General features: G+C 38.6%; 1 protein-coding gene across 5 annotated transcripts in view; it reads left to right on the top strand.

Annotated features, from left to right (window-relative positions):
- The window catches only part of NTRK2 (neurotrophic receptor tyrosine kinase 2), a 193,473-nt gene that overhangs the window by 112,468 nt on the left and 64,011 nt on the right, over positions 1-16,994 (top strand). The gene's annotated exons all lie outside the window — the stretch shown is intronic.

Genomic DNA, 16,994 nt, shown 5'->3' with positions numbered 1-16,994 from the left:
AAGAGCTAAACATATTTAACTATGAAGAGTTAAAAAAAAGTACCACTTACTTTAGATGCTACTTTTCAAACATAGTAATAGTTTCAGAATTGAACGTGTGAAATGCTGGGGTTTGAACCAGTAATTAGCATTAATGTACATAACTGAAAAAATACCTAAAGGATATTGTCATAAATAGTAACTGCACTGCTTACTATTTCTCATCAGGACACTAAGTTCTCTAAGTGTTTCAGAGAAAGTTGTTCTGAAGTGTCACTGAAGTCTCAGTTGTTTCTCTGAGAAGTCATTCTAGAGTTTCCCAGTATAATTAGTGAGCACTGGCCTTGCAACTTAGGGACACTACATCCAGTCTATATCCTACCCTGAAAGATAGCACTTTCTAGCACAAACTGTAGCATAGGGGCTTACTGTCAGGGTTGGAAGCCTTTGCCTCTAACTTTGCAAAATTTTATTGCTGTAACAGAAATCCTTTTTGACCTGTGCATGACAGCATGCATGCATGCACTGAATGCATGACTTCTAACACTGCAAAAAAAAGACTGATGCTGAACTACCCACTTACCTTATGAATATTAATGCTTGTTTAGATCCAGATTGTTGCACTAAGCACAGTTCCAAAGGATGGTCCTGCAACAAGAGGTCTTTTTTTGCTTTTTTTATTATACATCCCTGATGTTCACTATTACTATAGCATTTTTTGTGGCACTATTTTGTGGCTAGAAATGCTGTATTACCTCTTCTGCTAGCAGATAATAACAATCTGAATATTCTGACCAGCATATGCATAAGGAAATCACTGAATTGGTGACACATGAGCAGCATGAGAAAAGCATTATACAGTTGCATTCTGATTAGAACATTAATTCTTGTGAAAAATAGAAGCTGCTAAATAATCATAAAAGGGCAACATCCCCAGTGGTGGTCTCTGTGCTTTTAAATATGAGGGTCCTATATCTCTGCTCCCAGCTGTACTAGACAACTTTTTAATTCTTTAAATAAGCATCAGTAACTGTAGAGTTTTTAACTTCAGCACTAATGTTGAAACAACATACGTGCTGTTCTGGGGAAAAACACAAACTGAACTAAAATATAGAATTCTCTCACATTTACAAACTGCATGTTAATTACAGACATATCAAATCATGGCTGACTTGTGTTAAGTAGGTCCTGATCCTAAAAATACATAAGTCTGTATTTGGTTTTCTGTGCTGCAATGAAATCCACATGGTGGCAGGGAAATTAATCACAGTGCATGAAGTTCAGTTGGTGAACTGAAATGCTTGCAGAATACGCTTCAGGACTTTGCTGTGGTGCTCTGGGGAGGTTTGAGGGGCTGATTCTCTGTATTCTGTCACATTGCCACTGTGGTCCCAGTCTTTGTGTTTTGGTGGGGGAGTGGAGGTGGTGGTGGTGGTGGTTTTGCTTTAGCAGAGAGAATCAAGTAAACTATAGCAGTGTATAAACCAAAGCAGATTTATTCTACCACACTGAGCATCTATCCAATAAAAAAGTGTAATTGAAATTATCTTGGGTAAAAATGAGCTTCCCAGATATAATGCCACATATGCTCTTTCCTTCTTTCCCAGTTGTTTATTATTACAGAGCAGTGCTTGTCCTTTCTTAACCTGCCAGCCTCCTTCTGATGTGTATATCTGGTATTCATAAACCTCTAACCTAAGTAGTTTTGTACCTTGTTCCTGTATAGAATAATGCCAGCTCCAAATCATATCCAGCAAGACAGTTAAAAATTTCGTTTATTTCCTACCTGATCTAAGTTCCATTGTTCACTAGCATTAAACCCAACAATCACTGACAGTCATGCTGGAAAAGGTACATCTGTATATAGTGTATGTTGGTCTGTGGAAGGAGGTGAGACATCAAGCTAGGTGAAACTGTACACAGATTGTATTGCAGTTTTCACAGAAATGAAGGAATAGTTTTGCTCTTACTAGTAAGTGAAGCTTCTTTTTTGTTACCTAATTAGGTCATATTTTTACTTATCTACAGAAAACCATTTCTGAATACAGTATATCAAGCTTCATTGCAAAGAATTAGCAGTCCATGGGTTTAAAAGAAAATTTAAAAGTTGATTATAATCAGTGTCATTTGAAACTCCATTACTGTATCTTGTAATTTGGTCCTTTCACTATTGAATAATGAAATCCAAAGAGTGATGACTTCTAAAGCATCTGTCTCAGGTTTAAAGTTACAGTACTTTCCTTCTCTTAGGATGCAGCCTTCAGGGTGGGAAAAGCAAACTGGTGAAGAGCAAAGATCCATCAGCTTCAGTGGTCAGGTTCCAGTCGTCACTCAGAAGGACTGCATTTCTGTCATTTCAGCACAACACTCATCTCTACCTTTAATTGATGTAACAGTAGAAGATTCCATCTTCTAGTTGGGATTGGCTGATATTTATTACTGATTAAATACTACCAGTATTTCTCATCAGCTTGTTCAGCATATGTCTGTCTGACATGCTATCCCAGAGCTCCTGGCTTTTCCTTTCCATGCCATGTTCTGTTGCTTGCTGTTGGGTGGTGGGTTCATCTGCCACTCCAATATCTTGAATATTTTCACATTGAAATGATACAGTCTGAGGTACACAGCCATGTTTCAGATACCCACCAGATTTCTTGGCTCCTTTTTGTATGAAAGCAGAAGATATTTCTCATTTGTCAGTTCTTGTCAGATAGTGAAAATTCTGATTTCAGATGGGTGAGAAAGATCCAGAAGCCTGGACATGCTGCAGTGCTCTTTGCATTAAGCCATTATAAACCAGGTGCTGTGTTAGTGTCTTGCCTGGGAATTAAGAACAAGGTTCAGTCCTTGATGCTGAAAATTGAGGCATATCTTTGTAGGGAAATAACATAACCAGGCCTATGCACCTTGCATGAATGGCAAATCTTGCAAGATTTTTGTCTCCTGAAATCAGCTGGGCAATATAATATCTTGGGAGCATAGATCCTAACCTATACTAGATGGTTAGCTTCACTAATCTTATGAGCTGTCACAGACTCTAAGATATTTGAGGTTTTCATTAATATTACAATATTTAAAAAATTAGTCCGCTACACCTTTGCACAGAAATTGTAGCTGCTGAAGTTATCAGCCAAGCCTACCAGACCTGTTGAAAAAGGACAGAAGAAACAAATCCATTTTCTCAAAAAACAGCTATAGAGACTTTCTTCATCACTTAACTTGCAGCCCAGCACTTGGAATGTATCATTCCATGACTGATAGATTTCTGTGATTAATGGTGGAAATGCAGTCCGTAAGTAACATGGTTGTGTTGGCAGAAAGGTGAATACCCAAACCTCAGGAGAGGTCACAAAATGTCAGTGGAAGTGCCCAGACTGAGATTCTTAGGGCAGGACTTGGATAAGAAATTTCTTGCAGGTGGTTTTGGGATTTTGAAAATCAAACTTGTCTTTGAGGCCCACGCCAGTAATTCCCACCCCTGGCCCGCAAAGTCACTATGGTTGGGTGCTACTGAAAGGAAGGCTAGAGCTTTGCCCTTTAATGAAGAGGTTTGCAAGCTCACAGTTTCAGGCCCCCTGTGGTGGAGAAATAGCTGCACTGACATCAGTTTGCACTTCCCAGCTAATCTGTACTTGCAACTCACTCAATTTTGTCAATTTCATTGATTTCGTGTTGGAAAAGAGCATACTGTACTGGGCAGGCTTATTGATAAGTCAATGGATGGTTCAGTGGCAAGATGTTTTCAGTGACTGGCCTTATAAACAGCTATTACATTTCAGATGATGTGGTGTGGATTGTGACTTTCATATGGGAAATTTGGGTATGTTCTGTATTTCTGCATTTTCAGATTCTGCTCTTTCAAGTGTAGCAGTCTGAATATGCAGTTTAGATAATAGCTATTTTACTTCTAGTTGACTTCCATTAGGGAAAGTCTGAAGCTGATTACAAATTGGTAGAAATAATTTTTCTAAAATATTTTTTTATTTATTTTGCTGATCTGAAAAAAAAAATTAATCTGGCCCATAGTTTCAGTTCCAGAGTAAATTGGTAACTGCATGTGCAGTGCTAGTTTTAAAAGCAGAAGTTTTAGAGCAGCCCTCTTTTATCCCCTTCTGAACACTGAACTTTTCAATTCATGCTTAGGGATTTTTGCATTTTAGGGATTGTTACACCATTTGGTAAAGAGCGACCTCAATCTTTTTCTGACTTTCCTTGTTCTTTAACTATACATTTCTTTTTAACATATGCATAGACAGATTTTGTGTGCTAGTGCTCTGCTTCAGTCCACCACCTTCTTTAATAGTTTTGAGGGAGAAAATAAATAGGACAGTTATACTTATGATTTTATCATTACTCCCGTAGTACAGGAATTTTGTTTTTAGAACCGTAGGTCTTGGATTCTGGTGATTATGTCAGATTTCATTTTTGGATTAAAATCTGAAGAAAAAATTCAGAATATGGACAGACCCCAGAAGCCTGAGGAATAATAAATAAATAAAAAAATCTGGATTCTTTTGTTCTTTTGTTATTATATTAATTTAAAAATTCAGCTTTGATTATTTGGGAGCATTTGAGCAGAGCAGAAGCATGAGTGGGCAGAGCTGGTCCCTCTCTGTCTCTGTGGGGAGACAGCCGTCACGGCCACCAGACAGAACAGAGGGGAGCAGCCAGATATGAGGGCCCACTGAGTTGCAGTTCCTTTACCAGGCTGGTTGCAGAAGGGTGCAGCTAGTTGTAGCTCAGCACCCTGTTGTTTTTCACAGCTCTGACCACTCCCACCTTACAAGGCAGTCTGGCTTCTCTAAATCTTCGAGCATGTTGACAACCTTCTTCCCAGCCGTTGGATCAATATCAGTGAATCATTCAATATGACAAAAAAAAAGTAGTTTTCTATATTTCCAGGGTAGGTGCAACAAAAGGAGGAGCTGTGATCACCTGGTCTGTATTTCTCAGGCATCCTTGTCCTAGGAGTCCCACAGCAGAGCCTGGCCCCAGCACGTTTCTTTGCTGAGTGGTCAAGTTTCACTGCCAGGCAGGGACATGATGCTCTGCTGAGAAAGCTGCTGGCAAAAATAAAATTCACCAAGAGAGTTTCTGTGCTACAGGGACCTGATAGGCCTCTGACACTGAACAGCATATTTGTCTGTTTCTGGGTGCTGCTCATCCTGCACAGGTAGTGTCCCTTGGAAAGAAGCAATGCACAAACACACACTGACTGCAGCAGGTAGTCTCCATTTCGCTTTATTCCAGACTGTGTCTGTCACCCTACACTTTCCTAGAGTCCTGAGGAATAGGGGTAATTTTTGCCTAACATTATAAGGTAAAAATTAATCAAGTTGCTTCTTGTGTGCAGAAGAAGGATTGCCCAAGACAAACACTCTGTGAGCATTTTCATCTCTTTTGAAAGGCTTTTATATTTGAGTGACTACAAAAAAATGTGGTGTTGTAGTGTTTTCTTAGCCAGCTAAGCCCTGAGGCTGGGGATTTTCCATCAACTTCCAAAGCTTGCAGAGCTGAAAATTTATAAGCTGCTTGTTTTCCTATAAAAGACACCATGACCTCAGCAGCCAGAATGAAGAGGAGCAAAACTGATGAATCTTAGAGAAATCCAGACTGGGAAGAAAAACCTTTCTGTCCAAGCTGAACTTGTTTTTCCTGTTTGTTAGTTCATTGTTAGTTGTGATTGTGAGACTTAACAAGGCACTCACTTTGGACTCTTCAGATGCTGAAAACTAAAAAAAACTTTTTATGCTGAAAGACAAGCATGGATAAGGTTGAGATTACAAGGAGGTATATAAAATATATTTACTTCTTGTCCTGATTCGACTGCTCATTTTCTTCTGGAGATATTTTATTAGCAGAATAAGGATATAAAGATATAGGAAGTTATCTGTTATTATTTTGACTAAATAAGTTTGTAGTTTGACTGCATGGTTTAATCCCTGATTGCGATCACCAATTAAAATGTGTGTCTTTACACTTGTTCATCCAGTCACAGGTATGTCAGAAATGTCTGCTGTGTATATCAGTGGTGTATTTCCATTAGTTGCATTTGATTTATTTTTTTTTTTTTAACTGGGCAAGAGCTTTTTCTTCCACATCATAGCCTTCTGAATATCAAATATTTTTTCCCAAGAATGTGGTCACTTATTTCCTTTGCCCAACTAAGAAAACGTAATAGGGAATAAATGAATTTTAGGAAAATTAGATACTTTTACTCCTGATGCTCATTCTGAGACTTAATAAACCTGCAATTTTGTTTTCCAATCAGATGGATGAAATTCTCACAAAGGCAGAAGGCTTCAACTTGAAAAGTGTAGGTTTTTATCTCATTAAATTTCATAATTTGAAAGAAGAGCTTATACAGTTCTTCATTTAGTGTTGAGATGAATCCACAGAGTCACTTTTCTCCCCAGGATATAACTTTTGTTGCAGTCTTGATCTGTCCTTGAAGTCCATTTACATCTAATCCAAAAAGGAAGATATCACGCTCTATGCAAAATATTTGCATTTCATCACACAGAATGTTGTTATGTGACCCAGATTATTTAGTAAAATATTTTCACTGAAGTCCAAATGCTGGAAATACAACTGCAGGAAAGACCAAACAGCTTTGACTCTGATCTCTGTTTTGTGCATAGCACAAGTGTTTCACCACCTGGAAATAACAGCACATGAAACATAATTCAGGGTAAATAGCAGATGTTACAAAGACATCTGAGCAAAGAAGACCCAAAGTATGCATTCAACCGCATAATATGAGTCAAGACAGTATGAAACATGCACTCTCAATGACGTGTCCAGAATCAAAATTAAGATGAAACCTTAATTAAAGGCTTAATTTTTTCAGGTGGACTTCAGATCAGAATGCTGCTCAGCAGAGCACTGAAGTACACAGCCCAGCTATGGGCTTCAGTCACAGTGTACACTATATGAAAGATAAGTGAAATTAAACACATGTTCAAGCATTGTCTGCAATTAGGTTATTAGTCAAGGTGAAAAAAATCCAGTGTGGTGCTTTTACTGCAGTGTAGTCTCCATGGCATTGCCACACTCAGTTTGTCATTTTATAATACATCTGTATCAGAAATATATACAGTGTTTTGTCACCTGAACACCTATCTAAATCTGTAACATGTAAATGACAATTAGTAATTTATATTTTAATTATTAAGTTATGCTTTTAAAGACTTTGCAAACTAGGTTCTATGGATGTTGATTTTATATACAGAAACCTGCATGGGTAGTACTTAAACTGAATGTGAAGAAAAATGGTAACCCATTCTGAAAACATCCCTGTCATGAACCTATGCATGGGAGTGGGATTTGGCCTTGCATTTATTTCTTTGTGTTAATGAAGTTCTGGCTAAATGAGAAACACATATCCCACAGAAGTAAGAATAAAATGAGAAATTTAAATCTGAGAAATACTTAACTATGAGAAAGTTAGAAATAAATAACTTTGTAGCCAAAATTACTTCATAAACCCTGCTTCTAATTTTCTTGACTTCATCACCATGCATGTTGCATCATTATTCAGAAACATATTTGTGTAAAAATGCAGTTAGCCCTGAGCATGAACTCTACTAAAGATGAATTCTGGGAGAAAATTATCAGGAATACAGATACCCACAGTAAGCATTGGTTAAGACAGAGTAGTATTTATTGCAGTTACAATGTGATGAGCCATGTTGTTTTTCAGCTGTGTGTAACATCTTCACTGCTCTCGCCAGCAGATGTGTCTCAACATTTAAGGCTGTCGGTGCTTTGAGACTGACGTTTGAGAGAAGTTTAGAGGTTTGTGTCCTGCAGGACCATGTGGTTGGCTTTGCAAGTCTGCAGATCTGCCACATGCAGGGAGGCCTGGATGTCCTGTTATGCCTAGAGCAGTCAGAACTCTGAATATATGCATGCCCCTCATGATTCTGTGTGTGTTTGGGGCAGTATTGACTTGCACTGCACGGCAGCTTGCACCCAGCAAGAGTTCACCTGCTGAGTGCTGTCCGTCCCTTTCCTACATCATTTGTACTCTGGCTACTAAATTCTAGCAGGGAGCTGATTTCCCCCTGTATCCCACTGGAGGTGAATATGAGGACTGGGATGCAGAAAGCTTGAGCTTTAAGCTACTCTTGGGTCGTTAATGTCCCAAAGGTTTTTGTTCTGCAGCCTGTGCAGCTTGATTATCATCAATTGTAAGAAGCCTTTCCCAGCAAAAATGCCACTGAGGTCCATAAAGTTTAAGTATGTTAGTTTTGGTTTTGACAGGTTTTTGCTGGGGAGCTCCTCAATGTCTCAGACTTCTCTGCATCTGTTTTACAAGTGTAGGGTAGACCAGCAACAAGTTGAACCCAACAGACATTAAAAATTTTATCAGAGATAAAAGTAACCCGGTTGGTAATATTATTAAGTACTCTGTAATGTTCTTCAAATATTTTTTGTCAGCATTAGCTTGTTAATAAACTTCTAAATAGGCTTCTCATGTTCTACAAGATCAGCTGGGGAAAAAATATAAGATTTCTTTTTCCTCAGTGGAAGATGTTTAATTAATATGCCCATTTAAATTTAGATTTCTATTCTATATAATAAAGTACCTGAGTTCAGCATTTTTGAGTCATATAAAAGCTAGAATTATGTGAGTAAACAACTCTGAAAATCTATTTCCATCATTAATCAACAGCTGACATTTATTTTATGATCATTTTTTAGAGCTCACCCTTTCTTACTTGGCTTTAAGCTGGTTTTCTCTTGATTTGTTGGACAGAAGTGAGAATACTTTTCAATACCCTCTGCTTTCTTGGTTGAGGATGCTGAAAGGACCTCTGCTTACTGGGACCATGTCTGAGGGACACAAGGAGAGACAGGCTGTCCTTGAGCTCAGTAGCACTTGGCAGTGAGGGTTGTAGTGACTTTCTCAGCTTGCAATTGAGGAGAACATTCCACAGAGGATGGGCTGTTCATCTTCCAAGGTCAGAATGTGGAGTGAATTATGAAGCATACAGACCTGGTATGAGGTGAACACTGGATTAGTCTTATCTCTTGTCCATCCATGCCCATAATAATTGAAGACTACTATTTATGGATTGAGAGGGACTTACTGGGATTGAAGTACAAAACTCCTGAAGGGAAAAAGACATGTCAAATAAGCTAAGCTAAAATGCTGCAACAAGGTCTGAAATTCTTAAAAGTTCTCTGGATCAAACCTTGTGCCGTACCTGTGACTAGAAACTTGGCTGTTAGCTTTGGGGGCCAATTAAACAATTATGCAATTATACTACATTGCATGAGGGCATTTTTTTGCATTTATAAAAAAACATGTGGTGTATGAATAGCAATTATTTCCTGTTTCTCCATATTGCAACATATCTCTGTATGTCTAGTATTATATATAATAATACTCTAATACTAATACTCTCTCCAGGGATTTTCTTTTAATTTCTGCTGTTGAGGGAATCTAAATTTCATTTTCAGATGTCAGCTAGTCTGTTGAAACAACGTTCAGGTGCTAAATAAAACTAAGCAACTGGCTTTCTAAGGAGCCCTAAACAGCTTCAAAGTGTAAAGTCTGGCCAATAGAATTCAGAGGTTTAGTCAGCTTAGCACTTTGGGAAATTCCAGTAAATTATTGCTTCACCTTTAGCTACCTAAATGCCTTTGAAAACTAGTTGTTGGAAACTGCTAAAAGTCAGTAGTTGCACATGCTGCAGGAAAAGGCTGCAAGAGGACACCTTGAGCAGCTCTGCGTTGTATTGGATGGCTGGAATCAGAGTTAAAAAGATGGGAAGCAAAGCTGTTTTCAGAGATGCCTCTCTTCTTTCTTTCTCCCACCTTGGTTTATTTCCCATTGAACTGGAAAGAAGGAATGGAAAATGGGGTGGCTGTCTCTATCATGTTGTTATTTATTCCCAAGACTGGATAGAAAGTAAATCTTACTTCAAACAACCCCCAGTTTATATAATTTTGAAGAAGAGACTGATTTGACAAATTTTCTACGTCATTATGAGCCAGAGTTCCTTGGGCCAAAGTTTCAGCTGGAAACTTTCTGAAATGAAGCCATTCCCACACAGCAACTCTTATTTCTGAGTGTTGCTGACGATTTCTTTAGATGGTTTGGTTTTGGTTTCTTAGGCTTTCTTTCATGGATGTACTTTTTTTTGGTGCCCACAGCTTGGAAGGCCTGTGGCTGCCTTAACAAAAAAAAAAAAACAAAAACCAAAATTATCTGGAAACAATACCCATCAAGTGCAACATGTTCTATACAAAGTAGGAACAGAAAAAGGGAGAAACAAATAGAAAATAAACAAGAACCTCAAACCTCAGCTTCAACTCTTGGCAAAGAAAACACAATAATTACATGTCTGATTTGTTCCAACCACTTTGCAGGAGGACATGAATTATCTTGTCCCTGTTTTATTATCAGAAGAAAAGCAACAGTTTTGCAGTATTTGCAAACTCCACTCAGAGGAGTTGAGATTGAAGCAATGGGATTGACTTCAGACAGAAATGCATTGTCCTGCCCTATCTAGGAAAGCATGAAAAGCTCCTTCTCTGATTTGGAAGTACCGTGTTATGCAGTGTGGTGTTCTAATGGGTTTGTGATGCTTTGGTCCATGAAGTTCACTTGTGCAATGGCAGGTGTGCAAAGGTGCTGTATAATCAGGTGAGAATTAAATTATTTCTGCCATCTTTGTCCATCAATGCCATTCCTGCTTATGTTGATGGTGAATTCTCACTTCATTTTGCTTCCTTTATCTGCTCAGTTCAGAAATGGACAAATTGCTACAGTGGATTGTGGTAGTAACTCTTGTAGTACCTGAAAAAGGCAGTACGTATTAGGAACCTTTCTGCAAAATAAGCATTTAATAAACTTTAAGTTGTGTATTTCTTTCAAGTCTTCTAAACCTAAAGACACATTGATGTCCTTTTGTAAATACTAACTCTGTCTAATAAACAAGCAGATATCCCCTGAATACTGTGTAACACCTTTCCTGAGATTAACAGCAACATATTAATGTCCTTCCATGGCTGAAATGCTCAGGACCAGGAGAGCAGAGGAGAAGAGAGATCAGAAGCAGCTATAAGGCCAGAGGGTCACGTATCACCCACAGCCACTGCAGCAGAGAGCTGATGCTTTTCTGTCCTGGCAGGTAATGATGTGAAACAGTGTTAGGAAGATCAGGACTGATTAGTGTCCTGCACTCAGTGCAATCACAGGGCTGAGCGCCCCGAGGCCTCTGAACCCCCACAGCATTCACAAAGTCCCTGGAGAAGGGCTCCCCACCTGTATCAGGACAAGTAGAGGCAAGTTTGTGGTCTCTCCATTTCGACAGCCCAGGGCTGACTGCAGGTGAGAACTGCCTGTGACCAAGTCACATCAGTTCTGTGGCCACTACTGGGCAGGATGAATTAGTGGGCTGGATGCCATCAGATGCCATAGCCAGCCCAAGCAGGCATCAGACATGAAGCTCGAAAGCTCTGTGCTCAACTCAACCTGGCACGAAAGGGTCCTTTGGCCTTGTGCCCACCCCTGAGAGGAGACATCGGTGCATTTTTTCAGAGAGGTGTAGTTTCAGACACAGTAAGTCACAGTTGTCATCCTGAAGATGTGGTATAGGAACACAGACTTAAGACTCAAATTCACAGAGAACTTCTTGGAGAACATTATTTCCTTTTTGTCTTAGCTTTTCTACCTGAACAGGAAGATGACTATTTCCCAACTTTTTTAAGTTAAGGCTTTTGCATTATGCATTCTAATGTAGCATGTTTCCTTGCTGGAAATGGTTTCCCACATCTACCATGAGGCTGAATTGCACTTTAAAATTACAGCTTTTTTGCCTCATTTCATGGTGGCATTTTAGAGGACTCGAAATTGTACCACACTGAGGAATAAACACAGTGCAAAACAGAGTCTATTGGAAAAACATCCAAGATTATGAAGTCCAGCTTGACTGAATGAGGAAGATGAGAAGATTCAACTTTTCTTTGCAGTGATAGCTTTCCTCTAGAGGCCAAATCCAGAATTGATTTCCAATTTTAACCAACATGAGTCTTTCCTGCCTATTGATCTCTGTGTGTTTTGAGATTGGCCTCAACATCTGAAACAGGGCTGTGGTAAATAGCAACATTAAAAAAACTGGTAAGATATTTATTCTGGACTGGTAGGTTTCTTTTTTTGACTGCAAGACAAAGTGTTTTCAAGACAGAGCAAAGCACACAGGTGTTCACTGCTCCTGCAGAAGACAGCTTTGCCATCTCAACTTTGCAGCTTGTGTTTATTGACAGAATATGTACACAGAAATACATAGAGCACTTTCTGTGGGAAAAACACAGAAAAGCATTGTGTGTTTTTTATAACAATGGAGAGCAAATGTACAGAGAAATGCTTGTGTTATTTTTTTTTGTCTCCTCTTGGGATGAAGTTCCTGCCTCTATGTGCCATGGTTATTTTTCATCATATAAAAAGGACTGTGCCCACCAACAGTGAGCTCTTGGCCTCATCAGACCACTCATACATCCCATGCAGAGGTCTGCAAAAGCTTTTAAGAAACATTGTTATGCTTTCTGTGGTGTTCCTCTATGGGTATACTATATACAATTATGCATGTTAAAATCCACACTGTTCATTAGCTAAAACATCTCAAGAGATGAGTTTTCATTTTTAAGAAAGAAGAACAATTAGTTAAATGGAAATGTGGATCTCAGGAAGGATCTCAATCCTGGGTTTAAATCTTTCCTAGGTCTCAGCACTCTTGTAATAAGGAAAGGAAATCCTGGTTCACAAGCTAGGATATAAACCCTCCATGGTCACAAGCTGCCCATTTTCCCCTACTCTGCTTTCTGGTTGAAATTCTGAGAGGCTGTCTGTGCTGACCTGGACTTGGGGTTTTGCATGGCATCTTAGCTCTCTGGGTAGTCAGTCTAAGGCAGCCATAGATCAAAGCCTATTTGAACATATTCACACCAAACCCAGATACTACTGTTTTTTGTATTTGGAATTAGCTTTTGGGTTGTTGCTTTCGAGTAAATTAATGAGCCATAATAAGCAAGCTAAGCCTTTCTGCATTCTGATACACTTGAATTATTAAGATTCTTTGTGTGTCTTGTTAAGTTGTGGAAGCTGTAGGATGACTGTAAGTAAAATCACACTTTTGAACAGTTGCTCTGATCTAGAGAAGGCTGATAAGTTGATTCATATGACATAATAATATCTTCTCCCTTCCTCTTCAACCCAATGAAAGGTGGGGCAGCAAAGCATCAGGGAAAATAATATAAAGAATTATGAAATATTTTTTTTACATGAATGAAAAACTATGAAATATACTATTACATTTTATAGCAAGATTATGGAACAAAGGAAAGTCAATGAGAACTCTTAACACTTGCTTGTTACCTTCAACAGGCAGCTACTCTGTATGGGCAGAACACAGTATATGTCCTTAGGCTTTGCTACAGAGAATAATGCCTATGTTGCAAACATGGAGAAAAATTCTTACCTTTAGGTGCTGTTTAAGCCAGCAAGAACATTAAGGTTGACCCTGGTGTCATAAATAAACTGCAAGAAACAATTACTAAGAAAACTAATTAGACTGGACAAAACTGAACCAACATCACAAAGATGCAGCAGATATAAATCATGCTCAGACAATAGTGAAAGGAAAATACAAAATCCTATGACTTGCACACAAGCAATAACCAGAGTGGACTCCAGTAAGAGGTGGCACTCTGGGAGACATCAAAGTGTCTCCCACTCTCAAACAGAGAGCAGGAAGGAGACAATAGGGGCGGGAAAAGGAAATAAGATAAGCAAGGCAAAGGCGAGGCCTGTTGTCAATTTGCTCCAATGAAGCCAGTGTTTTCCATCTCTACTTCTCCAAATTTAGCACAGTTACAATCACTACCTACCTTGTTCTCCAGGGTTTCAGGATTAGGATTAAGAGAGTAAAAGGATTTAGACAAGTAGTCTTTTCTTTTGATACATTAACTAACTTGTTAAACACACAGTGCTTGATTAAGGATTTTCTAATTGCCTTTCACCAGGCCAGTGGGTTCCTAAAGTTTTCCAATTTTGTTATGTTTCATCCTGACAGCTGACTAGGCTGGTTGGGTTGAGAAGGGAATTTACACACACTCCTCTGCAGCCCCAGTGAAGAGAACTGGAGGCTGGTGTGACAGGGCCTTTATACTGTGTCACTGTGGCTTTAACAGCTTGTTGACTTGGTTTTATAGCTTTTAAACTGATGTTTATTGCTTCTTTAGATGTTCAGTAGGGAAGTCTTCTGGAATCCCTGATGGCATTGCATTATGGTCATAATTATAAATGTCTCAGTCCTTTGGGGAGTGTGAAAGGATCAACAGAATATGAACAACAAAAACCTCTTCTACGTCACTCTTTATTTCTGTATCAATCTGTTCCCCGTACCTCCAGGTCTCAGCTTCTACCTGTGCTGCTGGAGATACAAGGAGGGAGATTATTAGGATGCTGGGAGAAGGGAAATGTAACAGTAGTGCTTGTGATTATCAAAGTGTCTGGGTATTTAAGAGGTATATTAGTTTACTCTGGCTGCTGAAAAGCCGAGGAACTATTCTTCAGATTTTCTTTTACTAGAAATATTCATATAACAGCACCTTCCTTACTGAAGATGAGATGGCCCATCATAATCCAAATGCTGAGTTCTAACACAAAAATACTGTTGCATGCAAAACTTGTTATTCCAAAGGATTGGTACGTAGACAAGTCTTTGCAGTAACATAGGAATTAAAATGTAGACTCTCTCTTATATTTTTATTGTTTTGTTCAGCCTGGGAGAGATTTTCAGAGCAATTTCTTTTAAGTCACAGAATTCAGATCAGAATGGAATATTTGTTAACTGGGAGTCCACAATGGTAGGATGAGGAAAAGAATCAGTGGAGCAATGTGCTCCACTGTGTGCAGGGATCCTGCACAGGCTTCCACGTGAGACTGGCAACCAGTTCTACATCTGGTGGCAGCCTTGAAAGAGTGGTTCCTCCATTATAATACAAAGTGAGATAGGAAGGTCCTGCAGCCTTTACCAACCACCTTGTACAGCCAGCATAATACAGCCTTTACTGAATTATTTCATCATCAGTACAAGTCCTTCCCCTCCAGAGCTCCAGGGTAGTAGCTGAGATTTTAAATCCACAGAAGTAAAGCTGTTCAAAAATAGAATTTTCCTCCCATGGGAGTTTTCACCATTTCAAGATTATTTGCTGCTTTAAAATATAAGAGAAAGCAGAGGGAACTTGGTTCAATTTTGTCTCAAGTTTCAACTTGAGCTATTAAAACAGAAAAAAAATCATTAATAAAATTTAAACAAGTTGGTATCTTTAAGTGAATTCTTTTTTAAATATTTCAATTTATGAAAATATTTTAAAAATATGGGTAAGAGTGTTTTTGTATGTGCTTGTTCGGGGGAGGGGAAGGATTTTACCTCTTTGGAATGTTAAATTTATTTCTTTGTTTTAGAAAACAAAAAGGTAACTGAAAATCACCAAATATTTGAAGCTTTATTTTACATCATTAATATTTTTCAGTGAATTTTTTTACTAGCTTTATGCTTGTATTAATGCTTTGGAATTAAAATTTTGAATGTCCTGACTCATATTTAATTAATATTAGTATACTTTCTTTCATTCCTACACCTGTTTCCATTAATTTTCTTGTTGAACTTATCTGGTAAGGGATTCTAAAAGACAAAATTTTGTATTTGTATTCGTATTGTTCCAGCAAGTGATATCCAACAAGTCCAAACATTCTTAGATTAAAGGGTGAAACTCCACTGAAGTCAATGGAGCTTTAAATACTGGCACCACCAGAAAATTTGTTCTGTGGAATGCACTTGCACTATAATATTTTGAATACTCTTCATTCTCATGACAGACATTACTAAAGGAGTCTCTTTTCAAACACTTATGCATTTCTTATTTTCAAAACCCATTTGGTCAGAGAGGTCAAAAGCTCTTCTCACCACAATAGGGAGTCCAAGGAAATTTCGGCATTCTGAAGTACCACAGGTATCCATCAGGATTAAAATATTAATTATTTTTTTAGTTTTTTCTTTTTAACCATGCTTAGTTTTTGTCATGAATCAAAAGTGGTGAGATCTTATTATTTTTTGATTGGAAGTGCAAGCACTCCAGCAGGAAAAAACATCAGATTAAAATTGAATTACTTCCAAGTAGTCCAAAAAATAATTCCCGTAGTGAAATGGTCTGTTCCCTGATTGCTTTGTATCACTAGTGTCATGCTATAATACCATTTTTATACTGTGTTTCTGGCAATTTTCATTATTATCTACACAGAAAATATATTGCAGATCTCCAAAAGCTCAGTGTTTTTCCTATTTGGCTGTACAGTAAAGCTGGAGTTTTCCCTCCTTGCCTATGTCTCTATTTTTCTTTAAAAACAGAGAATAATGAAATCATTTAGTATTATTTCCATACATTACTTTAGAACCCCATAGTCCAAACAAGTCCTCACTGTGCAAAGAACTGGAGACTCTACAGGTGCATATAACCCTTGCCTGAAGAGATTTTGGGCTATGGCCCCACTCCTGTAACCTGGAGCTACTTGGTTGTCCAGTGGGCAGGTTACAGACCTGGAGCTTCACACACAGGGTGAGGAACGGAGTAAGGATGCTTGGTTGTCCTGGCTGTATGAGCAGGGAGTCCCAGTGATTAAATCCTTTGTCCCAGATTACAGGAAATCTGTGTCTGACCCTGAGGTGGAAGCCAGATATCCTGTGTGACACCCTTATTCCCTGACCTATCCATCCTTGCTCCCCACTGTCATGATGGCCTCCAGCGCAGAAACTTCTAACCAAGGAATTTTCCATTGAGTTCTGCTGCTGATGAGTTTCTTTCTCACCAATAGGTGGAAACTGACAGCCCGGTTTCTCAGGTGACACAAGGAACGGTTCTGCCATCCCAAATGAGGCAGGAAAAACATCACGCAGAACAAGGAATTTTCCATAAGAAACTGTACCATAGCAACTGAAAAA

Source organism: Taeniopygia guttata, chromosome Z (genome assembly GCF_048771995.1).
Source record: "Taeniopygia guttata chromosome Z, bTaeGut7.mat, whole genome shotgun sequence".
Taxonomy (NCBI): Eukaryota; Metazoa; Chordata; class Aves; order Passeriformes; family Estrildidae; genus Taeniopygia; species Taeniopygia guttata.
This window is presented reverse-complemented; position numbering and strand designations above follow the sequence as displayed.